The sequence below is a fragment of the Balaenoptera borealis genome (genome assembly GCF_965194805.1).
Source record: "Balaenoptera borealis genome assembly, chromosome: 12".
In the NCBI taxonomy this organism is placed as follows: domain Eukaryota; kingdom Metazoa; phylum Chordata; class Mammalia; order Artiodactyla; family Balaenopteridae; genus Balaenoptera; species Balaenoptera borealis.
In genome coordinates this window covers 23359795-23383075 of record NC_138869.1, presented here as the reverse complement: position 1 = coordinate 23383075, position 23281 = coordinate 23359795, and the positions used below count along the sequence as shown (strand labels likewise).

At 41.9% G+C, this 23281-nt stretch overlaps 1 protein-coding gene across 13 annotated transcripts in view; it reads right to left on the bottom strand.

The window, feature by feature from the left end:
• The window catches only part of FOXP1 (forkhead box P1), a 599574-nt gene that overhangs the window by 302540 nt on the left and 273753 nt on the right, over positions 1 to 23281 (bottom strand). For 10 of the 13 annotated variants that reach the window (XM_082346185.1, XM_082346181.1, XM_082346180.1 and 7 more), the window contains one exon: positions 21667 to 21727. The exons of the other annotated variants lie outside the window; for them this stretch is intronic. The gene's annotated coding sequence lies outside the window, so the exon portion shown is untranslated. The remainder of the gene's footprint in view (positions 1 to 21666; positions 21728 to 23281) is intronic. 13 annotated transcript variants of the gene reach the window in all.

The window sequence follows — 23281 nt, the reverse complement described above, 5'->3', positions numbered from 1 at the left end:
CCCTTTCAATGGTAACATTGCCCAGAACTGGTAAGGAAGGGCTCAGTTCTAGTTTACTTCTGGAGGTGCAGACAGTTGCCCCACGGCCATGGTCTTCCTTGGTTTGGTAGATGTAGTACCTGCAGAAAGGAGATGGCTCTGCAGCTCACCACAGTGGAGTCTCCTCCATTCTCACCAAATGCAAATGAGAACTAATGAGAAGCCACACACCCATGGGGGTAGATTCGCCTCTCTCCTTGGTATTTAATCCCCTCTGCTGTACAACGAGCAGACGTGGTGAGGTACACATCCTTCTGGTCTCATGTGACCCACCTAAGAATGGCCAGATTCAGGTCTGTTGAGAGGGACCACTTCAGTCCAAGACTGGGCTGTGCTCAAGCTCAGATTCCAAGAATTACCTGCCAAGAGGTGCTGGGATGGAGCAAGTTGGACCAACCATCAAACGATGCTTTGCTTTCCACTTGCCACGATCTTCCTTCACGCATGTCTGGCTCATGTTAAGCACTGTCGCCTGACCCTCATACCCTTGTAAGAAAATTTGACCCCAGCGTCTAAAACATGCCCAAGCCCTCTCCCTTCCTCCTTACTACCTTAGCCACAAATCACGCTGCTTTCCTTCCTCCTCTGAACTCCTTGCCTTTGTCAGGTTCAAGACTACTGTAACGTGTCTTCCAGCGAAAAGAGTTGGCTATTTTCATGCTGAACCCACCGCCCTTCAGTCTTCCTTGAATACAGCCCTAGGCTGCCTGCATTATTGGAGTAGCTGGGAACAAAGTTTCTGATGACAAAGTCTGTCCTTGGAACGCAACCCCTTTGCTAGAGGGGGGACTACTGCTTGAAATTAGGGCACTAATTGTGTGGCCCAGACAATGAGCAAGAAAGGGAACTGGGGAAAAGAGAGAAGTGAGTGACATACAAAGTAATAAATGCCTCTGCCAAATGAGGGCAAAGAAATAAAATGGCTGCAATATTCGGAGGATGAGAGACTACCTTGGAAGGTCTGGTCCAGCGGGGTGGCGGTGGCCACAAGATGAGAAGAGGATGGCACACCGGCCATTTTGAAGCCTGATAAGCAGAACTTGATGCAAATTAAAATTGTCTGCTCTCTCGAGTCTAATACCGGAATGCCTTCAGCCTACTCCTCTGACCTGTGTGCATGAGGGAGTTCTTCTCAGAGAAGACTTCACGCCAGTGTCCCTCTTTCACAAGTCTCCTACTAATATTCCCAGGCGGAGATGAGCCCTCCCCAGAATTCCTTCGAGTCTAATATTTCACATCAAAAAGGGTTTCCACATTAGCTTCTGTACCTTCTCTAACACGCTGTGAGCTCCTCAAGACCTGCCCAAATATTTTATTCATCTTAGTGTCTCCAGGCCTAGAGAATCGGGAATATAGTAGGAGCTTGGTATTTACCAGTTTTAACTGAATTGCCAAAAGGAAACTGACCTGCAACATCGCCCCAACAAGCATGTGAGCTAAAGGAAGCCTTGAGAACAAATGCTTGAGAGCCTGGACACCGAGTGAGACCCTCCCGGCTGTCCTTCAAGCTGAAAGTTGCAAGGATGGAGCTGCAGGAGCTATTCACCTCCAGGAAAGGTATCCCATTAGAAAGGGGGTCAACACAGAAGAAAGCAGAGGGGAGAAATATAAAGATGAGGCTTTAGGACTTAGATTGAGCCCTGCCAGGTCTACACCCGACCTATTCAGTTACATAGTCAAATACAGCCTCTTTTTGTTTAAGCTAGTATGGGATGAGTCTTACATGACAAGCAATTAAAAAAAAAAAAAAAAGTTCTAGATGATACTTAGATAATGGAAGTCAATAAAACAAGCATTATGTAAGAGACCAGCCACGCACAGTTGGGAATCTGGAGCGAGGACGAGGACGTGGTTGATCTGGGCTGAATCAACTGTTTCTTATCACTGGGTTTTGAAATCAATCAGCAATCACACCTGATTTTCACATTTACTAAAAGCAAGGACTTAAAAAGAGACATCATCAAAACCCAGTATCTGATCTTTTTCCCCAGGGCTTCCTGCCCTTTAGGTAACAACACTTCAGCATCCTGGAAGAACTATGTTCAAATGGGTATTAGACTCATACAGATATAATCAAATAGCACAAACAGGTAAACACAGACTATAAATTCCTTCCCCCAACCTCCAATTTCCCTTTCCAAAGGCAACCACTGTTACCAGTATCTTGTCTCTCTCTTCTAAAAATATTCTATACATATACAATCATAGGGTTTTGTATGTATACTTTTTTTCTGCCTTCTACCCAAAGAGTCCTATATTTCCCCACTTGGTTACTTAAGCTATCTTGGAGATATTTCCACATCGGCACATACAGGTCTCCATCCTTTTTTGACAGCGGCAGAGCACAGTCCCCGTGTGTTTCCCACCCCCAACCTAGGACAGACCATAATTTACCACTTCCCTCCTGACAGGCATTTAGGGAATTTGCTCTCAGAAACAATGCTGCAAGTTATATCCCTGTACGCAGGCCTTTGATCAGCTGGGTGAATATACATCCCTAGAAGCAACAGTTGATTTTTGCTACTATATTTGTGAACTTAGAGTCCGCAACCTTGCCAGTTAAAAAAATAAATGCCCATCACCTTTCACACACCCGCTACCTAGGCTTCCCTTTTCCTGGCATTCATCTGATAGGGTCAGATGATCGGATGCCCCTGAGGGACACTGAAAACAAAAAGAAGAGCACAATTCCAGAATACCAGCTAAGACCCACTGCAGGAGACCCCCAAGTACCTGGTAAAATATTCTACCCACCACCCTTTAAAAACTGAATACATTTTACAGACCTGTTAGAAAATCACATCAGCCTACACCTGATGGTATGTGAGTGTTCTGGGTCGTCTCACATCCTGGGAGTTAAACATGGCATGCCAGTCACAAGCCCAGGTCCCCAGAAGTGGGAGAAGTGGTCCCCCATCCTTTCACATTACAACATAAATGGAAGTGGTTCCAATCTGAAAAACCCAAGATGTTTCCAACCCAATCTCATTATCTTCCTCTTCCACACTAGGGCCCTCCCAACGTTCCACTATCTCATCCGATGGTACCTCCATCCAGAGATGTTCACATCAGAAATTGAGATGTCATCTTGAAATACTCCCTCCCTGTCTTATCATTTACTCAACCCATCAATGATGGCTGCCTGCTTTTAACGCCTAAACATCTCTTAAAGCCTTTCTTCCCTTGCCTGTCTACCATCAATATCACAGCCCATCCATAGTCTTCTCCGGCTTGGTCTTCTGCAATAGCCTCTTCCTCATTCATCTGTCCTACACAGCAACCTCCTTCTCCTCCTGACACACCATGCTGCAGCCAAGCGGGCTTCCTCTCTCTTCTTTAAGCATGCCGCATTCACTCCCACCTTGAGGACTTGGCCCTAGCAGTTGCTCTTGCATGGAACACACGTTCCCTAAGCCACCTCTGGCTCCCCCTTTTCCTCATCTCAATTTAACTGTGGAATGTTACCTCCTCAGTCACTTTCCCTGACAATCCAATAGTCTAATGTGGCCACTGACCTACTCATCCACTCTCTGATACACCACTGTTTCAGTTCACAGCTTAGTAAATTAAACCTGACACTGCTCTAGTTTATTTGCTTAATGTCTCCCTCTGTAGGCCATATGAGTAGAAATGTAGTTTCTGTATCATACAGTGCTCTCTTCTCAGTGCCTTGAATTGTGTCTGGCACACAGCAACTTGCCTCCAACGCTGGCTACTAGTGATTCCTCCCATTCTTGTGTCCACATGCCCATCAAGAGGGTGGAATCTTTTCCCCTTCCCCTCGAGTGTGGACTGGCCGTGCTTTGACAAATGCAAAAGAGTGAAGGGTGCTGTGCCAGTTCTGGGCCTAGATTCTGAGAAACCTGGCAGTGTCCTATTCTACCCTAAGTCTATCATGATGGTGAGGTCAACTTGAGAACCAAGTTACGGTCAGGACCAAGTGTCAAGTGTGGATGTGAAGCCATCTTGGTTGGACGTTCCAGCCACAGCCAAGCACCTGGGTGAATGCACTCCTGAGCCAACACCATGCAGAGCAGAGAAAAACCATCCCTGCTAAGCCCTGCCTGAACGGAAGAGTCCTGCACCAACGGTTGCTGTCTAAGGCACTAAGTTTCAGGTTAGTTTGTGAAGCATCAATAAATAAGTGAAGCAGAAATGCTCGTCATTTGTTGAGAATCAGTAACTGCCTGCCTTCCTAGTTTTCTGTATCTACTGCCCGCTGCCCCCCGGCATTCTTGACCCGTCACAGAGTGACCTTCCCAAAACACAAGTCTGATCGTGTACTCCATTCCCCTAATCCCACCCCACCTTACCTCACATATCCCTCACTACAAAAACAGACAGACAGACAGACAAAACTGCTTTGGGAAGCGCAGATCCACGGATACTCTGCCTCTGCAACCCTGTCCTCGGCATCCTGCTCAGCTTAGCACCTTCTACACATGGCCACCTCCTTCCACACGCCACAGAGCACCTCGACACACGGGACGTGATGTTCCTTTTCTTTGGCTCCCCCATAACCTCCACCCTTCTCTCTTTCTCCAGACCTCATTTTAATCATTATTTCCCCTGGAAGCCTTCCCTGACTTTCCTGACTAGGGCAAGTCCCCCAAGTGTAGGCTCTCAAGGCATCACGTTCCGACATTCCTTAATCCTCATCAGAAGAGCTTTTATCAGCGCCCATCAGTCTGCATGAGGCCGAGATCCTGTCGTTTTTGGCTCTCTCCTATAAACTCAGCAAAAAACGCTGTGGCTGGCACATAGGAGAAGCTCAAATATTGATATTTGTTGGAAAAGTGAATAAATGAATTGTGTGGTCACCTTGGACTGCCGACTTCAAATCCTGGCCACACCACATACTAAGGTTGTGACCCCCAGCATGCCAGATGAACCGCCGGCCGCCTCTCTGTGCCCATCTTCCTTCATCCGGTAAAAACAGTAGCACTTACCCGACAGCCAGGTTTTTGTGTAGTTTAAATAAAATTACATGTAACAGCACTTAGCCCAGTGCCTGACACGTAGCAAACATTCAATAATTAGCTACGATTATTACATCATTTACTACCATTCCCGTTTCTCACTAGAAGAAAAGTCCTAAATTGAAAAACAACAAGAGGTTTTCCCTCTGCCGTTCTACCATCTCTTTTTCCTTTATGAGCACAGAAGCCTTGTACATTATGCTAAGCTAAGCTAGGATGGCCCACGGCATCTCATTGCCAAGCTGCTCTCCGCAAGGAAATACCTAGACTGCCTCCGCCATGGTCTTTACAAGAGCTGATCTCAGGAAAGCCATTAAACAAACTGCTAACATGTAAGTTAGCAATTAAATACCCAGCCCCCTCCTTTCTTAAGTGTCTTATAAGCATTTAACAAGGATCACTGTTACTCTTGACAGATACACGAATTGATACTATTCTTCTAGAAAACAGTGTGGGAATAGATATAAAATTTTCAATATGTATCAATATCTATCAATCTATCTAAATTTTAAATACGTATACTTTTCAACCCAGCATTTCACATTCTGATACTTTGCCTTATGTCAGTGCTTCTCAACTGGGGTCATTCTGCCCCGCAGGGGGACACATGGCAACGTCCAGGGATGTTTTAGGTTGTCATGCATGGGGGTGGGATGGGGGGGGTGGGAAACGGGGACAGACATGCTGCTGACATCTAGTGAGTCGAGGTCAGGAAAGCCACTAAACATCGCACAATGTAGAGCACAGTCTCCCACAACAAAGAATCATCCAGACGAAAACGTCCACAATCCTCCAGCTGAGAAGCCTTATCCTAAGGAAAGAATCAGATGGGCTTGCAAAGATGAATACACAAGCTTGTTCACCAGCATTAATGTGTACAACTTTGTACAACCAACAAAGTGGGACTGGTTAAATAAACTGTGACTTATCGACACACAGCTATAAGGTAATAATAACGCTGCCATATATCGACTGCTACAGAAAGATATTAACAACATATTTTTATATTTAAAACAACAGGGAAAATATAGCATCATCCTGTTAAAACTATGATGTTCCTACACCCAACTACCAGAGAGAAATATAACGTGAGCCACAAATGTAATTTAAACATTTCTAGTAGGTACATTTCATAAGTGGAGCAAATTAATTTTAATAGTATATTTTATTTAATCCAATATATCTAAAATATTATCATTTCAACCTATAATCAGTCTCTAAATTTGAGATATTTTACAGTCTCTTTTTTCAAAATTTGGTGTGGCTTTGTCACTTCCAGCACATGTCAATTCAGACCAGCCACATTTCAACTGCTCAAGACCTGCTGGTGGCAACTGGTTACCATATTGGACAGCACAGGTGTATTCAGTAACAGACAGATAAGGAGAGAGATGTTTAGAAGGACTGTCTCCAAAATGGTCCAAGTCCTGATCCTGGGGGGGAGCGGTGAATGTGCGGTAATGTTTACTTTCTCACTTCTGTTTTTCTTACTGTTCGTTTTTATGAGAATTACCATGTATAAGTACAGAAAAATCAACCTGTTTGGCGTTTGAAGAACAGAGAGAGAACTGCTTGCCGGGTTTCGTGAACATGAAGCAGCCCTCGTGATGATCTCCCGCATCCTTGTTGAAAACGACGGATGCTGGAGCTTTCAGAGGAAGGGCTTGCCGCCACCTGCCCTGTATGCAGGTATATGCATGTGCACACACGCACGCACACACGTGCACACCTTGGCACAGTGGGGGGGTCAAGGTCATTCCAGCCAGGTGTATCCCAAAGAGCCAACTCTCTGCTCCCTCAAAACATATCTAAGTAGTGGGAAAGTTCACTTTCTCCCACATGGATAGGAATTCCTGCTCCCTGCCCTGCACACTCCCTTCCTTCCCCCCCCTCCCTTTCTCAGCCTCTGTCTCTCTCTCTATCCCTGGCCTTGGACACAGTGAACACTCAGTGCAGTGTCTACCCAGGTTCCTCAGTGTAAAGTGCTAGGGACGCGACCTAAGTCCCCTTTAATGCAGTCTCCATGTGTAAGGGCTACAATAAAATCACGCCCGAGCCAAAGAATCCCATGCACAGCCCTGAAAAACCTGTTCACACTATTTCGGTCACAAGCTTTAGGTTTCGAAAAGCTGTGGGTCCCAGATCTCTCCATGTGAACTCAGGAACATCTGGGTGTCCATGGCCTGGACTTCTACAATTGTAGCACTCAGACTGAAGCTGCAATGTAGCTCAGAGGCTGCTTCAAATGGGCAAAAATAAGCCAGGTGGATCGCTCTGGATGGGCCCACTCCTTACCTGTGGATGCCAGATGGGTGATGAGAAGCAGAAGAAGATGATTTAGAAATATAATATTATCCTGAAAAACTCAGAAACCATTTCTCTCTACTTAGGATCTTAAAGTTTTTGTTTTGGTTTTCTCTTTGGGGCCGGGGGAAGGTATTCAGAAGCCTATTTCATTCCTATTTCCACTAGGCTCCCTGATAAAAACAGCCATTTAAAAATATTTTAATTACCTTTAAAATGAATCAGTAGTAAAAATCATTAACATACTTAAAGACCTACTACATTCCAAGCACTGAGCTAACAATAAAAAGAGCTGACATTATTGAGCACCTGCTGTATAGGAAGCATGGCCCGAAGCACGTGTGACTTGGAATAACTCAGTTAATCTTCCAACTATCTCAAAGGGGAGGTACTAGTTTAGTCCCTAGTTCTGCAGATAAAGAAAACAAGGCTTGGAGAGTTCCGGTTACTTCCTCAACATCGCCAAGCTGAAAAGTAGCAGGACAGGGTCTCCAGTGCAGAACTCTAAACAGGAACACTTAACCACACTCTTCTTCCTGTGATCTTCACAGCACACCGACGAGACGGGGCCTTTCACTGTCCCCGTGTCACAGATGGGGACCACTGAGTGAGCAAGTCAAAAAGCAGGCCCCGGAATGGACACATCCGAACTCAGACGCAGCCTCCCCCAAACCACGCCCTCTCTGGTGGGGGGCAGGACACACTGGTCCAAAACAAGGAGCTACCCCTTCCTCACTTCGGCATCAGAAATGTTTATTTTTCCATTAGAAACTGGTCGTGTTTTGAAACGGTGGTGATAGGAACCAGGCAAGTACACAGACAGGAGTACGGTTTCCAAGCGCATTCCGGGGAGCGGGGAAAGCCAAAGAAGGGGCCCAGGGTGGTCCTGGCCTGGGGGCCTGCTTGCCCTCCATCAGCGCCGAGCGCGGGAAATCTCGGAGAGGACAGAGAAAGCCAGAGGAAGTGCCCTTTCCATAGATATATGTGTGTATGTATGTAGTAATTTTTAATCCTTAGATTCAGGATTGATGAGAATCAGCTGGTTGGGCTTAGAGACTAACAGCAAACACCCGGGGCGGGGGAGTGCAACTGCCAGCGCCCTCACTGCCTTTGGAGCTCAACCTTCAGCAACACCCCTACGAAACTGCTGGAAATCAGAGGAGCTCCCTGGAGCCCAAGGGGCTGTCCCCAGGGTCTTACTGTTTAGCTGGACACAGCCCTGCTGCTCTCGAAGCTTCTGGAACCACATAGCTGGAAGATACTAGCTCACTGGGTAAAGAGGCTAAAAGAAATGGAGAGCAACTTCCCAGGCTGGGGAGCACAGGCCTTATCCCACTGGTGATAAGGAGACTATAGAGATGGGATCCGGCTGAACACTGTTTTTTGTTTGTTTGTTTTGCTTTTAAATTTGAGATGCTGATGATAACAGAGACATATAAGATGAACAGCAGCTAGTTGCTCTTATTGGGCTAAATGCTTTACACAGATCTGTCCTGTTTGTGCTCACCATAAAGCAATGAGGTACACATCCACCTTATTTACAGAAGCACTTCCTTTTCTTTGCTTACTAAGTATTCCCTGCTGCCCCACATAGTGCCAGGAATAAGTAAGCACTCAATAATTATTCACTGAATAAAGGAATGAACTTAAAGCATCAAAGTTTTTGAAAAGCTTCTGAGCCCCAGATCTCTCCATGGGATTTCGGGAGCATCAGAATGCCACTGGTCTGGCCTTTCAGTATTTTAGCACTCAGATCTAAGCTGTAATGTAGCACTCAGCGAATTACTCTGTAAATTCTGGCAGAAGAGCCAATGGTCAAGTAACCTCCCCATAACAGGATCCCTTCTCTAGCTGCCCAGCACCTTGGACTCCCCCATCCCCACTCCTCGAAACCCTGGCTGCTCCCGAAATTATGAAAACTTAAAAGAAGAAATATAAACAGCCTCAAGAAACAAAACTTCTGGACTTCATGTGTAACGAAAGAATTGAACAAGAAAAAAAAAGACATACACTTTTTTTTCTTCTATGATTTAAGTGATAACAAAAAATGATAAAACTTCGTGTTGGCAAAGTTGCAGTGAAATAAACATTCTCATTCAGTATTGGTAGAAGTATAAACTGGTGCAGTTTGAAAAGTATACTGATAACGCGTATGGAAAATCTATGAGAATTCCATGACTTTTCTTCTAGAAATTTCCCCTATAGAATATATCTAAAGAAATGGAAACTGATAAACGTTTGTGCACAGATATGCCTACTGCAACATATTATAGAAAAACTGGAAATGACTCCCACACTCAACACTGAAGAAGAGTTAATTAAATTTCATTAATATGTGTACATCCAACGAAAAAGGAATTGAAGAAACTATATGTTATTCCCAGGGTCAGGATTCTTGATTATTTTTACTTTTGTGTTTGGTCAACTTTTCTCCAATTTCAAATTCCCTATAATGAGCTGGTTTTTACACTTGTAATCAGAAAAAAAAATGAAGTTTACAAGAATTTCCTATTCTATGTTCTATTACTAATAACATTATAAGAACTAAACTAATGAAATTATATGACCCTTCAAGGTGACAATTCTATATCGGTCTTTATGTGTTTTGATCCCACATAAGGAAATAAAGAGACGATGTCAACCCCATTCCAGAACGAGGGGGAGGTAGACTTCAGAGCTAAGCAGTTCCAATCAGTTAGACAGTGTGCACCTCAAAAACAATGACCAACACACCTTATAATCCTTTTTTTGTGTCTCAGTCCTTGGAAAAACACATGTCACAAGGGAGTGGCTCACTGGGGTTAATCAGTCAGATAAGGAGAGAGTGGACACCTAAATTCTCATGCTATGTACAATACTCAACTATTTAAAAAATGCACAGTAGTTGTCAACTGGCAGAAAGATTCTAACATTACACACATCTTCATTAAATATCCTTGTTAAAAAAAAATCAGGCTTCAGAGGAAGGACAGAGACAGGGAGAGAGAAGAAGGGAGAAGGAGGGACAAGGAGGAAGAGAAGAAAGAACAGGAGGCAGAAGAGGAGGAAGATGGAGAGAAAGGAGGAGGAGGGGGAAGGGAAGGAGGGGGAGGGAGGGGTAGGAGGGGGAGGGAGGGGTAGAAGGGGAGGGAGGGGGAGGGGGTAGGAGGGGAGGGGGTAGGAAAAGAAGAAGATTTAGAAGCTGGAGCAGGAGGGAGGGAGGAAATGAGGGAGGAAGGGAAAGTGAAAAGTGGGCATTTTCTGAATTAACATATTTAGATGTTGTTTTTCATATTTAATATTTTTAAACACTTGTAAATGGTGTGATTTCCCTTAACACAGCTGGAAAAAGGAGAGTGCGTTGGAAATGAAACTTAAGAAAGGGCCATCTATATAAAAAAATACATTTTGGTTTTCATCAGGTCTGTTTTTTTTAAACAGTGAACTTTTTAATAGTGAAATTTTAACATTTCCCCTTGTTTTTGATATTGTATCATAAAAGGAAGGAAGAGGTATATTAGAAGAGAGAGGGAATCCCAAAACAGACAGCTACAATTACGCGGTGGCCAGGGGAACATCTTTTTCCTTTTCTGGGTCTCTGTTTCATCTTCAGTAACTTACAAGGAATTGACCAGAGAAGGCTAACATTCCCTGGTTCTCTCTGAAGTTATAAATCTAAGAATACTTCATTGAGTGGCCATTTGGGGATTTCAGTACTAGATACGGGAATGACCACGAAGGACAGAGGTACATAGTTCAATTTTAAACACACCATGAACCTCCCAGGAACTCAATAAATATGTGTTGCCTAAACAATTAATGACAGTACCCCTAAAGTATGGCATGCAAGTAAACTTAAATTTTATACTTTAAAAGCAGTAAAGACATTTGAGTTTTCCAGAGTGAACTGACCAAAACTCAACCAAAGCAAATTTTGGAGATGCAAATGCAGGCAAAGTAAATTAATGGCTTGCTCTGGGAAAAGAGAAGGAGTGATGTTTGGGATAACGCAACAAAGAGAGGATGAATGGCTGTCCCTTGAAAAGACGCAAAGTTCCCTTCTCCCATGGTGGAAATCAAGTTGGGGAAGTGGGAAATATCAGATCAGAAGAGAAAAATGCCGAGTGACCTTAAGTCCAGAAATTGTGAAATCAAAGTTAATGCAAAGTGTTCCTCACCTTATTATGGAAAACACATGCAGTCGACACCAGGGGATGATTTTATGTGTCTCAAATTAATGTTAATATTACTTAAAAGTAGAGGGAGAAACTGAGTGATAACCTAAAATCCCAACATCGTATTTCTAAAACTAATTCAAGAGACTGAGCTATCTTGAGACATCCTACACAGGCACACTGGCCATCATTAATAACTGGAGGGAATCAGAAGACCCGTCCTTGCACGAATAGATAACACAAGAATGGAAGTCACCAAGATACCCTAAAAATAAGACCGAGATATAACAGTGATAACTTGGGAAAACACTCATGATATTTTAAGGGTAAAAGCAGGAAACAAAATAGTATATACAGTACAAGTAGTACATATAAACAAATCTATATATACAAAACACTGGCAGGATACAGATAAAATGTTGAACTATTTAGGTGAGGTCACCAGTGAAATTTTTCCTCCTACATTTTCATCCTCTTCTAATTTCTTTTAATGCCATTTTATCATGAAAATAAATGAAGAAGTACGTTTATCATCTTCCACAAAGAGAGGATACTCTTACCTCACCCAATACCACCTTAATGGTATTTAGTATCTAAAAAGTGACAATGTATGTTTTTCATCATTTTACCTACAATTTCCTAGATGCTCGAAGATTTGGGATCAGCCTAGAAATCTCGAAAATGTTCAACTGTTTCAGAATTTTTGAATGAGCCAGAGTCTTTGATGCTCTTAGTTAATTTGAAAGATGGATGAACCCATCAAAGACTACCTATATTAGTATAAGGTAAAGATGATAGACTCATGTGTGGCTCAGGCACCAACTAGTACTTTACTAATCTAGAGATCAGGTTAACCACACCAAGCTATGATGTACTTTAGATGATTAAAGACAATGTACTTTAAGTTCGAGATGTAAATATACATCTCCTTTTACCCTTGCCTTTTATTTGTATTTAATATCTGAACCATCGGATTAGAGAATGAGTTGCATGGCGCAAAATGCACAGGATTCCATCAGGAAACAGTGAGTTTTTCTCTGATCACTTCCCACAGGCTGTCCTATGACCTAAAGGTCAGAGTTAGACCCTGTCCGAGTGGGTCTGCAAGAGGTGGAGGCACATGTGATGATTTTAACAAATAAGAGTGCTGAGCAGGCATTATTCCTGGAAAAATCATTCTAGATGCCTAATTTCCAAAAGCAGACAGGTAGCTGTATGAAGCCAGGAGTGAGATTCAACCATTTTTGGCTCCTGTTAAGGTTATCAACGACTTTCACGTTCAGAAACCCAATGGTCAGTTCTTTGTCACCATTGCTTTTGACCTCTGCGCAGCACTGTATACAAGTGCCAATGCTCGCTTCCTTTAAACAATGTCCTCAATGGGGTTCTGGTTCTCTGGAGTCCCGGAGTTTTCCTCCTGTCTTTGACCTCTCCTCCGACTCTTATGCTCAAATCTCTTAATGGCGTTGGCTTCAGAACTCACATCCTGGAGCCCTTCTCTTCTTTATCGACACCACTGTCCCCCGCCTTGGTGAGCTCATCTAGGTTCATGCCTTTACTGACACTTACATTCTTATAAAGCCTCAACGTATAGCCCTGGCTAAGACATTTCTAGACCCACATATCCAAATGCCCACTTGATATCTCAGTCTGGGTGAGAAATAAGCCACTCCAACCTCACATGTCTACAGCTATACTCCTGGTATCCCCTGCTTCCCTTGTCCACTCTCGACAAAGATGCTTGGCTTGACCAAACTTGAATCAGGCTTCTGAAGCCATCTGTGCACTTCCTTGTAAAGCCCAGTTTTAGCAAGAACCCTGCTCAGTCAGCTTAACCAGAACTCTCTCACCTTTGATATCTGATCACCCTTGATATCTGATTGGGTTCCTCACTCGCCACCATCCTCCAGGTGATGTCGAGTCACCCTAGCTTATCTTCAGCAAGAATCTTGTTAGATCAGTTTAGCCAGAATCCCCCCTTACTCCTGATGTTTCCTTCCGGAAACTGTCCATCTACTGACCGCCCCCCCCCCGCACCCTGCTTCTTGGCTATAAATTCTCACTTGCCCATGCTGTAACTGAGGTGAGGTCAGTCTCTTCTTCCTCCTATAAAACCTCACTGCAGCGTTCCCTACACCTATCGGGAAGGTCCCGAATAAAGAAGGCACTACCGTCTTTAACGAGTGAAATTAAATAATTTTTTCCTTTAACACCCCCAAACCTGTTCCCCCACAGTCTTCCATATTTTGGTTAGTGGCAGCCCCAGCCTTCCAGCAGCTGCTTAAACTGAAAGTCCTCAGTCTTCTATCTGACTTCTTTCTTTCTAACCACAGTCAATCCATCAGTTGATACTACCCCATCACACAAGACAAAAATCTTGGGAGTCATCCTTGATGCAACTGTTTTCAAACTTCACATCCATTCCACCAGGAAATCCTTGGATTCTACCTACAGATAAATTCCAAATATAACTACCAAACTAAATTTGTTAGAATTTCATAAATCCCCTGCCACCTCTACTGCCACGCTGATCCTGGCCGTCACCCTGTCTCACTGGGAATTATCACAGTGGACTCCTAACACGTCTTCTTGCCTATCACCTCACCCACCCACCGTCTACTTTCAAAACAGCTTCCAGGGATTCCCTGGTGGTGCAGTGGTTAAGAATCCACCTGCCAACGCAGGAGACACGGGTTCGAGCCCTGGTCCGGGAAGATTCCACGTGCCGCGGAGCAACTAAGCCCGTGAGCCACAACTACGGAGCCTGCGCTCTAGAGCTCACAAGCCACAACTACTGAGCCTGCACACCACAACTACTGAGGCCCGTGTGCCCTGGAGCCCGCGTGCTACAACTACTGAAGCCCGCATGCTGCAACTACTGAAGCCCGCGCACCTAGAGCCTGTGCTCCGCAACGAGAAGCTACTGCAATGAGAAGCCCGCGCACCGCAAAGAAGAGTAGCCCCCGCTCGCCACAACTAGAGAAAGCCCGTGCACAGCAACAAAGACCCAACACAACCAAAAATAAAAATAAATAAATAAAATAAATTTATTTTAAAAAACCCAAAAAAAACCTGTTTCCAGAGTGATCCATTTAAAGCGTGACTCACATCTTGTCCCATCTCAAAGCCTATCCACGGCTCCCTACTTCACTAAGAGATTAAGAGTCCAGTGAGCCTTAATGCCCTACTAGGTCTGGCCCTGTTACTCCTTGTCCTTGTCCCCCACTACTCTCCTCCTTGGATGACTTTGGTTTGGCCACAGTGGCCAACGTACTCTTTTGAGAACATGCCATATTCTTTGCTCAAATGCCTGTGCTTCAGTTAGACTTACCCTGACTAGCTACAGTTGCAACCCCCTTCCCTCTGGCAATTGGACCTCCCTTATCCGCCTATAATTTCTCCACCACACCTGTCACCTCATATTTATTTATTATGTTCCCCTACCTGTCCACACCCCCTAGAGCCATGAGCAGAGGCCTTGTCGCTGTGTCATTCACTGCTCTATTCCCCATCAGCTACAGCAAAACTGCCCAAGAGAAATACAATGCCTGCCACATAAGTAATTGTAACCACACTGGAGAAAGTCAAAAGAAACCTTGAAATTAATTTTAATATTTTACTTAATCCAATGTATCTAAACTATGCTCATTTTAATGTGTAATCAATAAAGAAGAGTGATTCAAATATTTCACATTCTTTTTTCCATACAAACTCCTCGAAAGGCTTTGTGGATTTTAAGCTTACAGCATGTAAGTTTGGGCTAACCACATTTCAAGGGCTCAATAGCTACATGTGGCCAGTGGTTTCAATATTAGACAGTGCAGGTCTATTCTACTCTATTTTTTTTCTGCTCTATTGTATACTTATTCTATTTTTCTTTTTAATTCTTGGGCACAGCCCACTGAATTGATTTCCCAACCCACAAATGGGTCCCCATGTGCCCTGTGAAAATCACTGCTCTAAATAAACTTTAAAGAAATGTCATCTGTAATGAATGGATTTTAGGACACTTCCTTTGGCCTACAGGGACTGCTCACGATCCTTTAAAAGAGAAACTGACTTCCAGAAAAGAGCGGGCTGGAGGAAAGGGTGAGGAAGTGAAGATGCATGCCAATCCATGAACCGAAATCATCACAATCCATATCCAATGATGCAAGATTTTTTTAAATTAAAAGGTAATTTTAAATAACTCACTCCACCGTCAGATAATTAACAAAACATCGAATTACCTGTAATTATATACCATATACCTGCTAATATACAACATACAAGGGAAAGTCTGCATAATCTTCACACTTCAGAAAGAGTGCATCTGAATAGAGCACAAATACTTCAAGTTTTTCCTTTTTCTCCCCCCTCACTCTCAACCCATGCAAAGGCCATGGAAGTACAATAGTTCAGATCAAGGACAGAGAAGTACAAACTTAAATGATTAATTTCATTTTCCGTTTATGAAAAAGCCCTACTCACCAACAGACTTTTAAAAAGACACCATCAACCTCAAATCCAAACTCAGCCCTGGGCAGAAGGTGTCAACTTCTAAAACAGACTCAAAATAAGGAATCTACCATTGATATACCATTTCCTCCTTTAAGGTCCTGGATGTTACTAGATACATTAGAAAGCATACAGTCAAGGTTACCACAGATGTGCTACCCTAAACAGGGCTTTGTTTTTATACATTTTTGAGCTTCAGATTTTCTCTCAGATTTTTGAATTGCCAAAGAAAGGCAATACTTCCTACATCTCTGGTAAGCTGTTAGGTTTTCACCTAAGCTGAGAACTTCTTCCGAAGATGCTCAAGGTAGGCACTTTGGATATCTGTGCCCTTGGCAGATGAAAGAGCAAAAACGTCATGTAAAAAACATGACTAAAACCATTTGTTATTTGTATTTTTACTGTTCACTGTGCAAAAATATGGCTACTTGATAACTGTTGCAAATGTTGTCTTTACTACAAAACGTGCCTTCATGTACATTTCAACAAGTGACTTCTGCTTGAAAACGAACTCTATTGAGCATATTTCTCTGGAAATCAATATTTAAAATTTATTTTCTTTGAAACGAACATTCAAGAGAGACAGCTCTTGTTTACAGAGTTACTGAGTTTAGCATTATGGCTAACAATGTTTAAAAACAGCTAACTTAAAATGCAAACATTTAAATTCTGAAGTTTAACTGTTGGGAGGCCAAGTCTATTTCTATGGAAATATAAACAGCATGAAAACAGTAATTTCCCCCCCAATGCCATCCCTTGCGAGAATATTTCAGGCCACCATTTTGCTGGATTTGGGATTAAGAACTCATACAACACTGAGGTTGTAGGACAGTTAAAGATTTAAATGCTTTGGATGAACCTTGAAGACATTATGCTAAAGGAAAGCAGTCAGTCACAAAAGACCACATATTGTACGATTCCATTTATGTGAAATATCCAGAAAAGGTAAAACTCTGCAGACAGAAAGTAGATTCGTTGTTGCCAGGGGCTGGGTTGAGGGGATTAACTGCTAGTGGGTGTGGGGGTCTCTCTCTGAGGTGATGAAAATGTTCTAAAACTAGATTGTGATGATGGTTACAAACTCTGTGAATATACTAAAAACCACTGAACAGTACACTTCAAATGAGTGAACTGTAATGTGTGTGAATTATATCTCAGTAAAGCTATTAACAAAAAATTAACATGCCTAATAACATTCACAACAACACTGGCATGAAAGATACAAGGAAATCAAGTTAGTCTAACTTAGCTTTTCGATAATAGTAAAATACATAAATTCCTGACACCCTGGTCTCCGTGTTAGAGAACACTTTCTCATAGCAACCAATATTTGCCCTTCTGAATACCTGTCACCATCATCCATAATGTCTGTCTTCCCCTTTACAACATAAACTCTAGGAGGACAGAGACGGTATCCTTCTTATGTAGTGCTATGATCCTAGCACCTAGCACACAATCATCAATAAATACCTGCAGTAAGAATTAACGTATATACGCATGTAGTATGTACATTTGTAGGTATGTATGAATGAATGAAATTACTGGACTGAGGCATTTCAACCAATCAAGTTGCTGGTGTCCTAATTGTCCCCTTAAATCTGTTCTCCAGTTCTCCCATGCTCCTGGCTACCCAGCTAGAGACATTTCCCAGCAGTCCTTGCAGCTTCTTGTGAAATGATCATAATCTTACCAATTAAACGTCAATGGATGTGATGTGTGCAATTTTTAAATCATTTGCTTCAAAGAAAATTGCTTGCCTTGGACTTCACTGTATTTCAACCATGTAGATAAGGACAAAGGCCCAAAGTAGAGAAGCACAAAAGAGAAAGAACCCATCCAGTCAAGCTAGACTGGCCAGATTATTAGATGAGACAGGGAAGTAAACTTCTATTTGATTTAAGCCATTGTATGTTGGAGTCTTTATGTTATATCAGCCTAGTCTTTAACTCTGAGTGTTACAACCCAGGCATGGGTATATGAGTGTGAAGGGGAGGCAGGACGGAATTCAATGCTTAACTAAACTGACTGACTAGTCGTTTCAGCCAACGTGGTCAGCTGGTATCACTCTTTCCCAGTGTCTTTATAACAACTTCATGAATAGGCAAATAATTCAAATGCTTAATGCTATAAAGAGGTCATTTTGAATGGATTTAACTCAGAATATCGTCGTCATTAAGTAAACATTTGAATCGCGTAAATATACACTTTCAAAAGAACCAATGAATACATTTAAAATGGCTGGACAGCTATTTTTAACTTTGTTTGTAACCAAGAAATAATTTGTAATACGTAAGACACAATGAGTGAAGTCTATAAAGATGCCTTATCATCCCTTAATCTAACAAAAAAATAGCTCACATTGGGGGTGGAAGAAAAACTGCAACGATCACCCTTTCTTTTAGATTGTTTTTTAACTTTCTCATTAACAAGTTGACTATAAAACTGAAGCAACACAAAAAATGAAGTTTGAAGATGACCAATATTTAAAGAATAACCATTTAACTGTAATCTATATGAGCTTCATGATTATCATCAATTAACTCCCACTGTCATTCAGAACTGAACCCAAGACAATGAATTTCACAAATTGGATTTGAAGTTTTAGCAAAAACCTGTGTGGGTGAATTGCAAATGTTTGGGGGAAGCAGGGGAAAAAAATGACACAGAAACCTATATATTAAACCACCAAACCAAGGCAGCCATGATAGAATGGCATCAATATGATTGTGACCAGAGCACGTTGTCTTTCTAGCTCCAGTCTTGATATTTTACATGACCTTGGATAAGTTACTAATGTGACCGGTTTGCCAGTTTGTAAAGTGGGGGTTATAATAATTACCGGCTACCTCTCAGGGATGCCAGCAACCAGACCCATTCTGTAAAGTGCTCAAATCTACCTGGAAGCAGTTGTTCTATCACTACCAAGTATGATGAGTGTTACGTATGATCTTTCAGATCTCTGAATCTAACTTGGAAAAATGTCTTCATCTGGCTTTCTGAATTTTCCTGGCCACTTTTATGCACATAACCAGTTGTTCCCAGAGTGCCACTGTAGGCACATTTATTTGCATTTATGCTGACTGTTAATGAGTCCCGGATTGCGAATTTGGGCATGCCACTGACTGAGGAGCTCCTGGTATCTGAAATCTCTATCCTGTGAGTACTGTGGAAGATGGTGCTGGTCTCTTGACCATCACTGGGCAGCACAGTATCTTTGTTTAAGGTTTGTTCACTGGGAGGAAACACTAAGCATTCTATCCATTTTATAAATTTTTTTAGATTTTATATTTTTAACAAATCTTTTTTTTCCTTCATATATAAGAGGTCAAGATATGTAAAGATTAGTTTTTGAAGGATCCTTGAGCTTGTTAAAAGGTAAAAGAGTACATGTAAGTTATTATTTATTTGTCTATATATCTTATTTCTAAAAAAAAAAACTGAAAAGGGCGTCAAAACACAAATGGAATTGATATTGTAGAAGAAAAACAGTTAAATAATAAAATGTTAATTGGGAGTAGGAAAAATGAAGTTGACTTAAAAGCAGAATATCAACAACAAAAAGTTGAAGTTAAAAAATACTACTAAGCTTAAGCAAAAACTCTTACTCTGAGATTCCTAGCAGTCAAGACAAAAAGAAAAATTAGATGAATTCGTTGTTCAGCTTCCTTTGTTTCATGAAAGGAGGCATCAGGAGGACAAAATTTTTCTATTCTCCTTAAATTTGACAAAGCGTTCCTGATTTGCTGGATACTACATAATACACCATGTTCTTGACAGTAATTATAAAAAAGCTTGTTTTTTCCTCCGCATGGACTACCTTTCTTAGTCAACTAATGACAAATTCCTGGAAACTTTTTTTTCCCCCAAACTTGCCCTTGACTCATGATATCTTTAACCTTGAACAGTATCATGGAATTGGGAAAAATCATACTGCACAAATTCAAATATTTTCACGTCATGGGTGTAAGCATGGTCATCATAATGACATCAGTCAGGAGAAAAATAATTTATGCTTACAGGTGATTCCAAATAAAACAATGAAAACCTACTCATTAAGCCCATTTTTGGAGCTGGAGGGATATTTCATCTTTTCAACCACTTTTCCAGCTTTGTTTCATCACAATTTTTAGCTGCACCAGAAACCTTTGCTAACAGCACAAAATGAGTTCAGCACCTGGCATGGCTTTCAATGAGGAACACCTTGGATTGAGATCTTGCAGGGATCACAGAGACCAGAACACACAACATGCAGCTGACTAACCGTGGCAGAGACAAAATGCCCACAAAACAGGAAATAGTGACTGGATGGCCTTTTACAGAAGGCGGCTGCAGAGCCCTGAAGTAGACTAAAACTGGGAAACTGGGAAGTGCTTTGCCAGAAATCATGCGAGGTAGGACCTGAGAGCCCCAAAGACTGGTTGGAATCAACCTTTTCCATGCCAGAACATCTGAAAGGTAATATATCCTCTTTGGAGGTCAATTAGGTGCTTCCCACATGGTTTAATTTAAACAACAAAGATAGTGAAATGAGGAAAGTTGGTTGGATTTTTGGGGCCCAAATCAAATGTGCCAGAATGCAACTGGAAAAACAAATCCCTACCTTGATAGTGCCTTCTAGAACCCCCAAACCCTGGGTGAGATTAAAAACAAAACCGATCTAAGAATCTTCACATTAGCAAAGTTTCACAGAAAACCTTGCTCAACTGAAGAATAAGAAGTCTGTATCTTACAAATTCATAAACTCTAATTTGGTAAGAGCTGAGCAAAGGCTTTGTGTAGTAACCAGGCTGGCAAGTAAGTGTTTTAAAGCAGACACAAATCTACTCAATCAAATGCAAACACCATTGGCCAAGATTCAAAAATAAAATGAAGACGCTTGCTCCTTGAGAAACATCAGACTTGAAAGTGACCTGCAAGATGAGCTTGAGGGAGGCGACCTCTGCCCTCACCAGAGACATACTTTGGGAATCAAAAAAAAAAAAAAAATGTAGCCTCCAGAACCGTTTTAACCAGAGTGCTTTTTTTTGCCCCTGCTCCCAAAAGTGAGTTTGAGAAAATTTAACTTAGCTTTAATTCATCAAGCTACACTAGTCTCTATGAAAACTTCTAATTTTAAAATCAAGTACTCATTTGATTTTCAAGCAAGGTCAAGAGAACAAGGCAGCTGAGCGCCGACGTCACAGGGACATGCCCCACGCCACACGGCAGTGACATCAACGTGGCGTGTTGCTATGGTGCCTGACTATTAATGTCTGAAAGAAGGGATTATAAAGCAGCCAGATGAACATCCACCGGATGACACCACTTCAGCACGGAAGACGGACAGGCGTTACTCCTGTTTGCAGCAAGTTAATTTTATGAATCACCACTTTTGTGATGTGAATATTCCTTTCTAACTTTAAACCTACCAAGTCAACAACCAAAAAAAAAAAAAAAAAAAAATTCGACTTCCACAAACAGGGGAAAAGTTTGATAATATTTGGCGGGGGGGGGGGAATGTGACTATGTGAACCATTTGTTAAGAGCAATCTTTTCTTTAAAGGCCTTCGAAAATATGCTACATACACACTTACACACAAATAAATACATGTATATTTGATAATTCTGTAGATCCGAAAAGAACTGAATTAAGATGCCTAGAAGTTGGTAGATAGAGTCCTAGATGTAATTCCACTAATCATATTTGCATTTACCTTTTTTGGCTTCTGTAAAGCAATCTTCTGTTATAGTCACCTCAAAAGGTCACTTCTTACCCTGAAAACAAAAGAGAATATCAAAATCTGAATGTCAAGACAAAGTAGCAACCACCTATTTGCCTGGGAGAGATGCAAGAAAACCAACCAAAGAACTCAATTCTATTTAATGGCAAAAGACTCTCAGAGTTAATAAAAACCCGTGTCAAGACCTCCACTTAGTGGACCATGTGCCTTTGAGGCTCTTCAAGACGATAACAACAACTTGGACGGAAAAAGTCAAGATGAAGCATTTCACATTTTGCCTATGAACTTTTTCTCATCTTGCTGTCTATCAATTTATTTCACGTGGAATAACATGTGAGTCACAGGCCTTTGTTTTTGGAAACCAGACTGCTACTTGAACGTGTCTTTGTTTGGTTAACATCCACGACATCTCTAATTTCATTAAAGCAGAGGCTTATTTTTTTTCCCCTTGCAAGAGCGTTAGTTCTTATAGACAAGATGCTTTATGCCACTCTGGACCTTTCAAAATGAATAAAAGCACCACAATTTTCAGCTTGCGGAGGGGTGGGGGTGGGGTTCATCGGTGGGTGAAAGCTGTTCACACAATGTTTTCCACTTAGCGTACTTCTACCAGACCTACTAAGTTCAATAAAAATGGCTCGTGTCAGATGAAATCAACAATTGAAATCAAGCTTCCTAAAACACAAAGGAAGCACGGAACACATCTAACTCCTGCATCTGCATACTCCCTTATGCAAAACAGCGTATAATCCTTTAAGAAACATTACAAGCTGCCTCTCTCTGCCCATGTAACTGGGATCAACATATGGCACAAGGGAAAAGAAAAACATTTGTTTATTAATTTAGATCAAGTTACCAACAGGGTACAGGATTCATTCCACATCAATTGACCAAATGCTCATATATACGTATGTTTTCTTAAGATGGTGAAGTCATACCATCTTTTTACTAAAACGTTAATATCCTTTTGCTTACTCTTCAGAACAATATGTAATGAAGTGGTTCAAATTTGATACAGAATATATCTCTGCTCATCCCTCGGCCGTTGGCCCTGAATGTGGAAAGGCAAACATCATTGAGAAGAGTTCAATCTTATTTCACTAGGGCTAAAAATTTGAAAGTGGTACTTTGGTGTGTACTATCTTTGAGGAATTGATCGGAGGCCAATTTATGACATTTCCACAAGCAAGTGTATGCAGATTCTTGCCATTAAGATTGGGAAAAAATGCAGGCTCTGAGTGAAATCATAATTTTCATGTTTACTGTAAGAGGAAATTGGAGGTTTTCACCATAAATGTTCACCATTTGGGTGGGGGAAAACCCTAGCTCTGGGACTTGAAATTACTGTTTTGCAACCTGCCCCAAACCTTTTTGTTTTGACACAAAACAATTCAAATCGAAAATGAAAATCGTGTGCTTTACTGCTGAGGTGTGTCGCCAGGGATTGGTTTCTCCAGCGGTGAGAACTTGGTTAGAGCGCAAACGGTGATAAGAAAACAGAGCTGTGATGGTCGGGTCCTCGAGGTAATGCTGAGATCTACAAAGCAGCCCCGCCCCACGCCAATAAGAAGAGCTCATGAGACACGAG